This window comes from Ranitomeya variabilis, chromosome 6 (assembly GCF_051348905.1).
Source record: "Ranitomeya variabilis isolate aRanVar5 chromosome 6, aRanVar5.hap1, whole genome shotgun sequence".
NCBI classification, from domain to species: Eukaryota; Metazoa; Chordata; class Amphibia; order Anura; family Dendrobatidae; genus Ranitomeya; species Ranitomeya variabilis.
The window spans coordinates 443643878-443651818 of NC_135237.1; the positions used below are offsets into that span (position 1 = coordinate 443643878).

Here is a 7941-nt window from a genome sequence, read left to right on the forward strand (position 1 = left end):
GGCTTCCTATCATCCAGAGACTCAAGTTCAAAACCTTTTACTATGACATACAAAGCCATCCACAACCTGTCTCCTCCATACATCTGTGACATGGTTTCCTGGTACTTTCCTACACGCAATCTTCGATCCTCACAAGATCTCCTTCTCTACTCCCCTCTTATCACTTCTTCCCACAACCGCATCCAAGACTTCTCCCGTGCTTCCCCCATACTCTGAAACTCTCTACCCCAACACATCAGACTCTCGCCTACTATAGAAACCTTCAAAAAGAACCTGACGACTCACCTCTTCCAACAAGCCTACAGCCTGCAGTGATCCTCAACCTACTGAACCGCTGCACTGAAGCGATGGCCGGAGGACCACCACGGTGCAGGAAGACTGCTGTACACAAGATGAGGTGCAAACAACAAAGGGTAGATTTATTGGAAGGCAAGGGATGAAGTGAATGAGGAAGATGCAAACAGGGGTATACAATGGCAAAAGACAACTTACAAGAGTTTTAAACGTTATCTTTCCCGTAAAATAGCACGGTGCTCCAACTATTACAGACTCAAAATATGTCTAACCAACAAATGTAAACAATAAACAAGTGATGATGCTACTCTACATATAACCTGCCTGGCCTTTACTAAGCAGGCCACACGGCTCCCGTGTACTAACTATTGAAGCCTACACTAGGCCCTGACAGGTGCACCAGACAGGAACAAACTCACGGTGATGTTGGAGAATCAGATCCAGTCCCAGGGGGCCCCCAGCAGTCTAATATGGTGGTGCGCACGGCTTTCTGTCAGCTCTGTGAAGCGTGGTCTTCTCCTTGCTTCTGGATCCTAGGGATGCTCCTGGAAACTGTAAATTCCTTTCTCTGTATCTTCGTGGCTCTCTTGCAGCTGTATCAGGACACAGTTCCTCTCTCTTTCAGCTATCAGCACAAAAAGTCCTCTCTGCAGCAGCCTCCGCTCACACACACTGCTCCAGCTCCACACCTGCACTCTGCCAGACTAGTTCATTACACCGACTATTGCAGGGGAGAAGCAGAACATTCCATCACGCCAGACAAGGGGGTGCAGCCTCTTAAAGTAACAGCGTGTTTCTTACTGTCCATAACAGCACCACCCTCTTACAGCACAACCAGCTCTACCCTCTTCTAGTGTATCCTCACCCATCCCCTGCAGACTGTAAGCCCTCGCGGGCAGGGTCCTCCCTCATTCTGTACCTGTAAGTGCCTTGTTTTTTGCTCATGTTTATTGTATTTGTCTATAGTTGCCCCCTATTCACATGTAAAGCGCCATGGAATAAATGGCGCTATAAAAAAGGAATAATAATAATAACTAGATGGGTATTTCCTGAAGGAACTACAGATAGTGCTTTGGAATGGTGCCCGGGCTGCCCCTGCAAGACTTTCACACTTGGGTGCCCCTCAGGCGCTGGTTTGGTAGTTGTAGCCCCTCATTTGGTGGGCCGGGTCACTCTGGGTCCGATTTGGTGGCCCGGGTCACTCTGGGTCCGATTTGGTGGCCCGGGTCACTCTGGGTCCGATTTGGTGGCCCGGGTCACTCTGGGTCCGATTTGGTGGCCCGGGTCACTCTGGGTCCGATTTGGTGGCCCGGGTCACTCTGGGTCCGATTTGGTGGCCCGGGTCACTCTGGGTCCGATTTGGTGGCCCGGGTCACTCTGGGTCCGATTTGGCGGGCCGGGTCACTCTGGGTCCGATTTGGCGGGCGGCGCCACTCTGGGTCCGATTTGGCGGGCGGCGCCACTCTGGGTCCGATTTGGCGGGCGGCGCCACTCTGGGTCCGATTTGGCGGGCGGCGCCACTCTGGGTCCGATTTGGCGGGCGGCGCCACTCTGGGTCCGATTTGGCGGGCGGCGCCACTCTGGGTCCGATTTGGCGGGCGGCGCCACTCTGGGTCCGATTTGGCGGGCGGCGCCACTCTGGGTCCGATTTGGCGGGCGGCGCCACTCTGGGTCCGATTTGGCGGGCGGCGCCACTCTGGGTCCGATTTGGTGGCCCGGGTCACTCTGGGTCCGATTTGGTGGCCCGGGTCCCTCTGGGTCCGATTTGGTGGGCCGGGTCCCTCTGGGTCCGATTTGGTGGCCCGGGTCACTCTGGGTCCGATTTGGTGGCCCGGGTCACTCTGGGTCCGATTTGGTGGGCCGGGTCACTCTGGGTCCGATTTGGTGGGCCGGGTCACTCTGGGTCCGATTTGGTGGCCCGGGTCACTCTGGGTCCGATTTGGTGGCCCGGGTCACTCTGGGTCCGATTTGGTGGCCCGGGTCACTCTGGGTCCGATTTGGTGGCCCGGGTCACTCTGGGTCCGATTTGGTGGCCCGGGTCACTCTGGGTCCAATTTGGTGGGCCGGATCACTCTGGGTCCGATTTGGTGGGCCGGGTCACTCTGGGTCCGATTTGGTGGGCCGGGTCACTCTGGGTCCGATTTGGTGGCCCGGGTCACTCTGGGTCCGATTTGGTGGCCCGGGTCACTCTGGGTCCAATTTGGTGGCCCGGGTCACTCTGGGTCCGATTTGGTGGCCCGGGTCACTCTGGGTCCGATTTGGTGGCCCGGGTCACTCTGGGTCCGATTTGGTGGCCCGGGTCACTCTGACTGACAGCAGGATAAGGGAATGGCTGATAACAGAGAATAGACTGACAGCAGGACAAGGGAATGGCTGATAACAGAGAGAATAGACTGACAGCACAACAGGGGAATGGCTGATAACAGAGAGAAATAGACTGACAGCAGGACAGGGGAATGGCTGATAACAGAGAAAAAGACTGACAGCAGGATGGGGGAATGGCTGATAACAGAGAGAATAGACTGACAGCAGGACGGGGAATGGCTGATAACAGGGAGAATTTGGGTCCGATTTGGCAGGCGGCGCCACTCTGGGTCCGATTTGGCGGGCGGCGCCACTCTGGGTCCGATTTGGCGGGCGGCGCCACTCTGGGTCCGATTTGGCGGGCGGCGCCACTCTGGGTCCGATTTGGCGGGCCACGCCACACTGGGTCCGATTTGGCGGGCGGCGCCACTCTGGGTCCGATTTGGCGGGCGGCGCCACTCTGGGTCCGATTTGGTGAGCGGGGCAATAATTATAATAAGACTACAGATAGTGCTTTGAAATTGTGCTGTGCTATCACTTTAAGAGCTGATATTATCTGGCAAAACTGCTGGTGTGGTCATGTACAGTTCGCAGGCGTTGGCATAGTAACTGGGCCTGACTGCGCATATCAATGAGCTAATCAGCCAGGTGGCAGGTACATTTCAAATTGCCTCAGAAACCCGGCCATTATAACCTATGGGAAAATGTCCCTATTGAAATGCATTACAATGAGGGGAAAAAAAAATTTCAAACGCAAATTGCGCCAAAACTACAAATCCGATCGACACGAAAAATACTTAGCACTGGGGACGCTGGCTTCGAAATGACACCTCACTGGAGTCTGTGAGTGAAGCGGTTCGGGCCGCATTACGTGCGGACTGAATAATAATAAGAAGAATAAGAAGAAGTTATCCACGATGGAATAACAGTATAGTGCTTTGTTCCAAAGCACTATAATAATAACTACAGCAAACCACAGAACACTTCTACAACAACTCTACTCCAACCACTTCGCTTTAGCACACAGCACAGGAAGAAGGATCTTTCACTGGCAGGGACAAGAAGGTTCTTTGTAATTGTCCAGGTGCAATATATTTATCTAGGTAATGTAAGCTGAATCTATCCTGTTTTATTTTGTTCCAGAAAAGTCATAGTATGGAGAAGATGCACGTAGCATGAGAAGTCGTGGATGTCAACCATCAATCCCGCAGGAAAATTGCAGGTTGACCTCGCCTGCTGCATCTTCTAGTACAATGAACCCCATCAGAATCCACCGGAATGTAGCAGAGCACATTTGTTCTAAGCCGTGTAGTTTGTAGATGTGTGTTATAACTATTACTTTCCAAAAGAAAACAAAAACTTTTATTTGATCTTAGATCAAAATTTCTCATTTTTAAAAAAATATAGCCATTTGCACATATTCATTGTCATATGTCAGATGTAGACGAGCTGTCAATCAATGCAGATTGCCAGGCAGTCTCATCTTTTGAGAAGTGAAATATCCCTTACTTCCAAGGGGAAGGGAAAAGAAGTATTCAGACAAGCTTGTGAATGCACTGTAGAGAAACACTGAATCTATCAACCAGGTGTATGCAAACGTCTTCTCTGTCACTCGCCAATTTACCAGAGGAGATCCTCTCTCACCACGTGGTGGTGGACCACAGAAGCCAATGATTTGTATGATATCAGCTGTTACTACTATTTGTCTGAGTGCCTTAGTTCCATTTGAACCTACTCAGCCACTTATCTAGTAGCAGTATGGAGGCAAGCGTCCCCCCTGCATCGTCAGCCATTGTGCAATGCATGGCCTTGCTGCAGTAGAGCCCCCTTTTTTTAGCTGGGACTATAACATCTGAGACAGCTACTGGCTCCCGCAGCCGGCAGTGCACATGGATGGTGATCGTCTTGGTGATAACAAGAACAGCACTTTTTATTTAATTCTACTACAGCGGGATTTGCACTTGACGTGGGACTGCAATCCTGGATATCAGTTTGTTGGAAGCGGTGATGGCGGTAGAGCAGCAGTTCCTTAGAGTTCCTTACGTCTATTTGAGTCACTGGATAGAATTGAATGCATTGATTCACATTTATTTTTATTGGTTCTGAAAAGGTACAGAGATTTATGTGTACAAAGCCCATTGAAATAAAATAATAAAGTTAGGGCTAATTGTATAATTTTTGTATTTCTTTTCCTCTCAAGAGCTCACAAATCAGCCATACACGTTTTTAGTGTATATATCTATATATAAATATATATATTTTTCATTTTCAATATAGACACTATCATATACAAAAAAGTAGACAAATTATACATTGTTCAGACTACATAGAATCTAGTTTTTGCAATCCACACAGATGCTATTAAAACTGTGAACTATGTTTTGAGCTACTCATAATTAACCCTCTCCCTGCTGCAGGGTTCTGCCGGGTACAGCATGCCCGTCCTTGGCAGCTGAAATGATAAAGCTATTTATAACCACAGGTGCCATAAAATCCCCAAAACATATTCTCTACCATATTGCTGTTGCCTCACATTTTTCTTTTCGGCGTTATTTTGTGGTTTGTTACAGATATAAAATATCAACTGTGTTTTTTAAAATTGTTTTGCTTTTTTTTAAGCCTTTGTAGGTCGCAGTTACAGCATTACAGCATGCTTGCAAGTAAAGGAAATCTGCCACTTAGGGTTAGCAACGTGATATTACGAGGTCCTACTAAAACGTGATGACATACACACAAATATGCAGCAAAATGTCCCCCGACATATAAGCAGCAAATATACGTTGTTTTCTGAATGCCTTATGGCCACCAGACATTTTGCATGCGTGCTGGGGCAAGTAAGGGTAGCAGTGAAAAGCACAAGGGCTTGCATGTTCCGGAGAGAATAAGGGGGAAACACACAATCCTAAAAATTAGATGCACTGGATTATGGCTGGGGAGGGCAGGAAAACCGCCATGTAGTAAAATGTCTGTGTACACAGTGGAATTTATTTGTCATGTTAGAAAATTGTTCACTTTCCATTTTCTATGTTGGTTGTTAAATAAAGCCTGTGTGGAATATATCTCTGAAAAGAGTTGTACCTAAAGGCTATGGACTCCATTTCACTAACATTTTCCTTCCTAAATGATAAACTGAGCAACTTATTTTCATTAAAAATGTCCTATTGTTTTGCATTAGTAGCGCCCAGTGTATAAGGCTGGTCGTGCTGCTCCTGAGATAGATCAGACAGGACACTGCTCCTGTGCTCCTGTCTGCGGTGGCTTGCTCAACACTTCCCCTCCTCTTATTTGTAAGAAATATTAGCAAGCAGAGGAAGGATATTGTACAAAGCAGAGCACAGTGTGGAGTGGGGGAAAAGCGAGTCTTCAGAGAGGAAAGATAACACAGACTATTCTATTCACTTGTGGAAAAAAAAAATCCACTACATTTTACAGTGGCAAAATAGTGCAATATATGCACAGCATAATTTGAAAGGAGCTGTGGGTTTGGGATCAGGCAGCAAGTCAATTTATGTTGAAAATATAGGTGCAAATTTGACCCTTTGCAATGTAAAGATATTAACGTGAAGCTTCCCTGCCCCAACTTTTCAATTATATCAACAGCAGTAAATGTGGAATCACGGCTACGGGAGGTCCACACTGGAGATGCCATGTGCGAAAGTAGTCTTAGGGTATGTTTCCACGGGGCGTATTGCTTGAGTTTTTGCTGCGTATTGGACACTGCGTACAGCCGCAGCGTCCAATCCACAGCCTCCAGATCTTACAGCATAGTGGAGGGGATTTTATGAAATCCTATCTCCACTATGCGTACAAGCACGCAGGTGGCAGACCTGCGTAACGGACATGTGGCGCGTCTTTCTAGACCGCAGCATGTCTATCTTGCGGAGATGCTCAGTCTCCGCAAGATAAATAACACAGTCTATGTATAGGATGCAGTGATTCCTCATGTGTTCAGTGAACACAGGCGGAATCACTGTGCATATAAAAGGGGGCAGGGCTTTGGGCAGAGCGGGGTATCTGCTGTGACCAAAGAGCTGCCAATACGCCCCATGGACACATAATCTGAGATGTGGAGAAATAAAGTTATACTGATACTGTACATGAGAGCTAGTGAAGGCAACAGCATTCTGAGTTCACAGAAATCATCTCCAACATTAATTACTGGGAGAGACACATTCACATGAGAAAAGTCTGAAAAAATCGAGTTGCAAACAAAAAATGAAAGGAGGGTCTGAAAATGAAAGAATAAATATTACATCATGAAATTTGTTCTAGATATACTAATTCACAGTGGTCCTTAAGGTGTAAGAATCCTGTTTCAGGGGCCCATAGCCTTTAGGTAGAGCAAATAAAAATGGTGCAAATGTGTAGCCAGAGTTCCCAGTGTATTAGCGTATGTGGAATGGGTTCTGAACAAATGCAAGCATTTTTACAACCGTAAACGAGGAGATCCTGGATTGTTACCTGACAAATTTATTTAAGGGTATTTCCTAATTTTACCACCCATAGGCCATTATTGTTGGAAAGTCAGCATCATCCCTCTTGTTGTTAGTTGCCCAGGACATACAGCTTTCCTCTGCTTCAGAACACGCTAAGTGCTGCCCAGGTATCCAAGGCACAGTATTGTGCATTTAATATGGACTAACCATTTCTGGGGAAAAAAATTGTATTGTGTCCCATTTCTCACAGATCACTATAGTCTGACAGTACCAGCACTGATGAGCCATGTCATGTAGGTATACAGCTTATTGACAAGGGTAATGGTAACTCCTAGTTGTCAATTATATATTAGTACTGTTGTTTATGTGGAATGCAATGTTTTACTAAAAAGACATGTCAGGAAAGCTATTAAGTCCCCTCTCAGGGCTCGTTCACACGAGCATATAGCTCGGACGAGTGCTATCTGATGTTTTATCGGATGGCACTTGAACCAATGTTATATAATGGGACAGTGCAGATCTGCGTATTTTTCCACAGACCAAATGTCATCGGAAAAAATGGCAGCATGCTGTGATTTGCTCTTCAAATCGGATGACACGCACCCATTCATGTCTGTGGGTGCATGGAAATCATCGGATTGCACTCAGATGTCAAGCAAGTGCAGTCCTGTCGGACATCCATGGACCCAGACAATGAAGAAGATGGAGAAATTAAGTTCTCCATCTTCTCACCTGTGATAGGTTTCTCTCATGTGAGCCAATTGGATCACACTAAGCTGACACTGATCAGAGTGCCATTATCATAATGGAGCCGATTCTCGAGAGAGAAACAACACTCATGTGACACTGGCCTGAAGGTGAAGATGAGTGATCGGCTTTCCTGACATGTTTTCTTAAACCATTGCAT

General features: G+C 47.3%; 1 protein-coding gene across 19 annotated transcripts in view; it reads left to right on the forward strand.

Moving 5' to 3' along the window:
- The window catches only part of DTNA (dystrobrevin alpha), a 354562-nt gene extending 348887 nt beyond the window's left edge, over positions 1-5675 (forward strand). For 18 of the 19 annotated variants that reach the window (XM_077270435.1, XM_077270433.1, XM_077270447.1 and 15 more), the window contains one exon: positions 3742-5675. The gene's annotated coding sequence lies outside the window, so the exon portion shown is untranslated. The remainder of the gene's footprint in view (positions 1-3741) is intronic. The other variant, XM_077270451.1, reaches the window with a different exon arrangement.
- The last annotated feature ends 2266 nt before the right edge of the window (positions 5676-7941 follow it).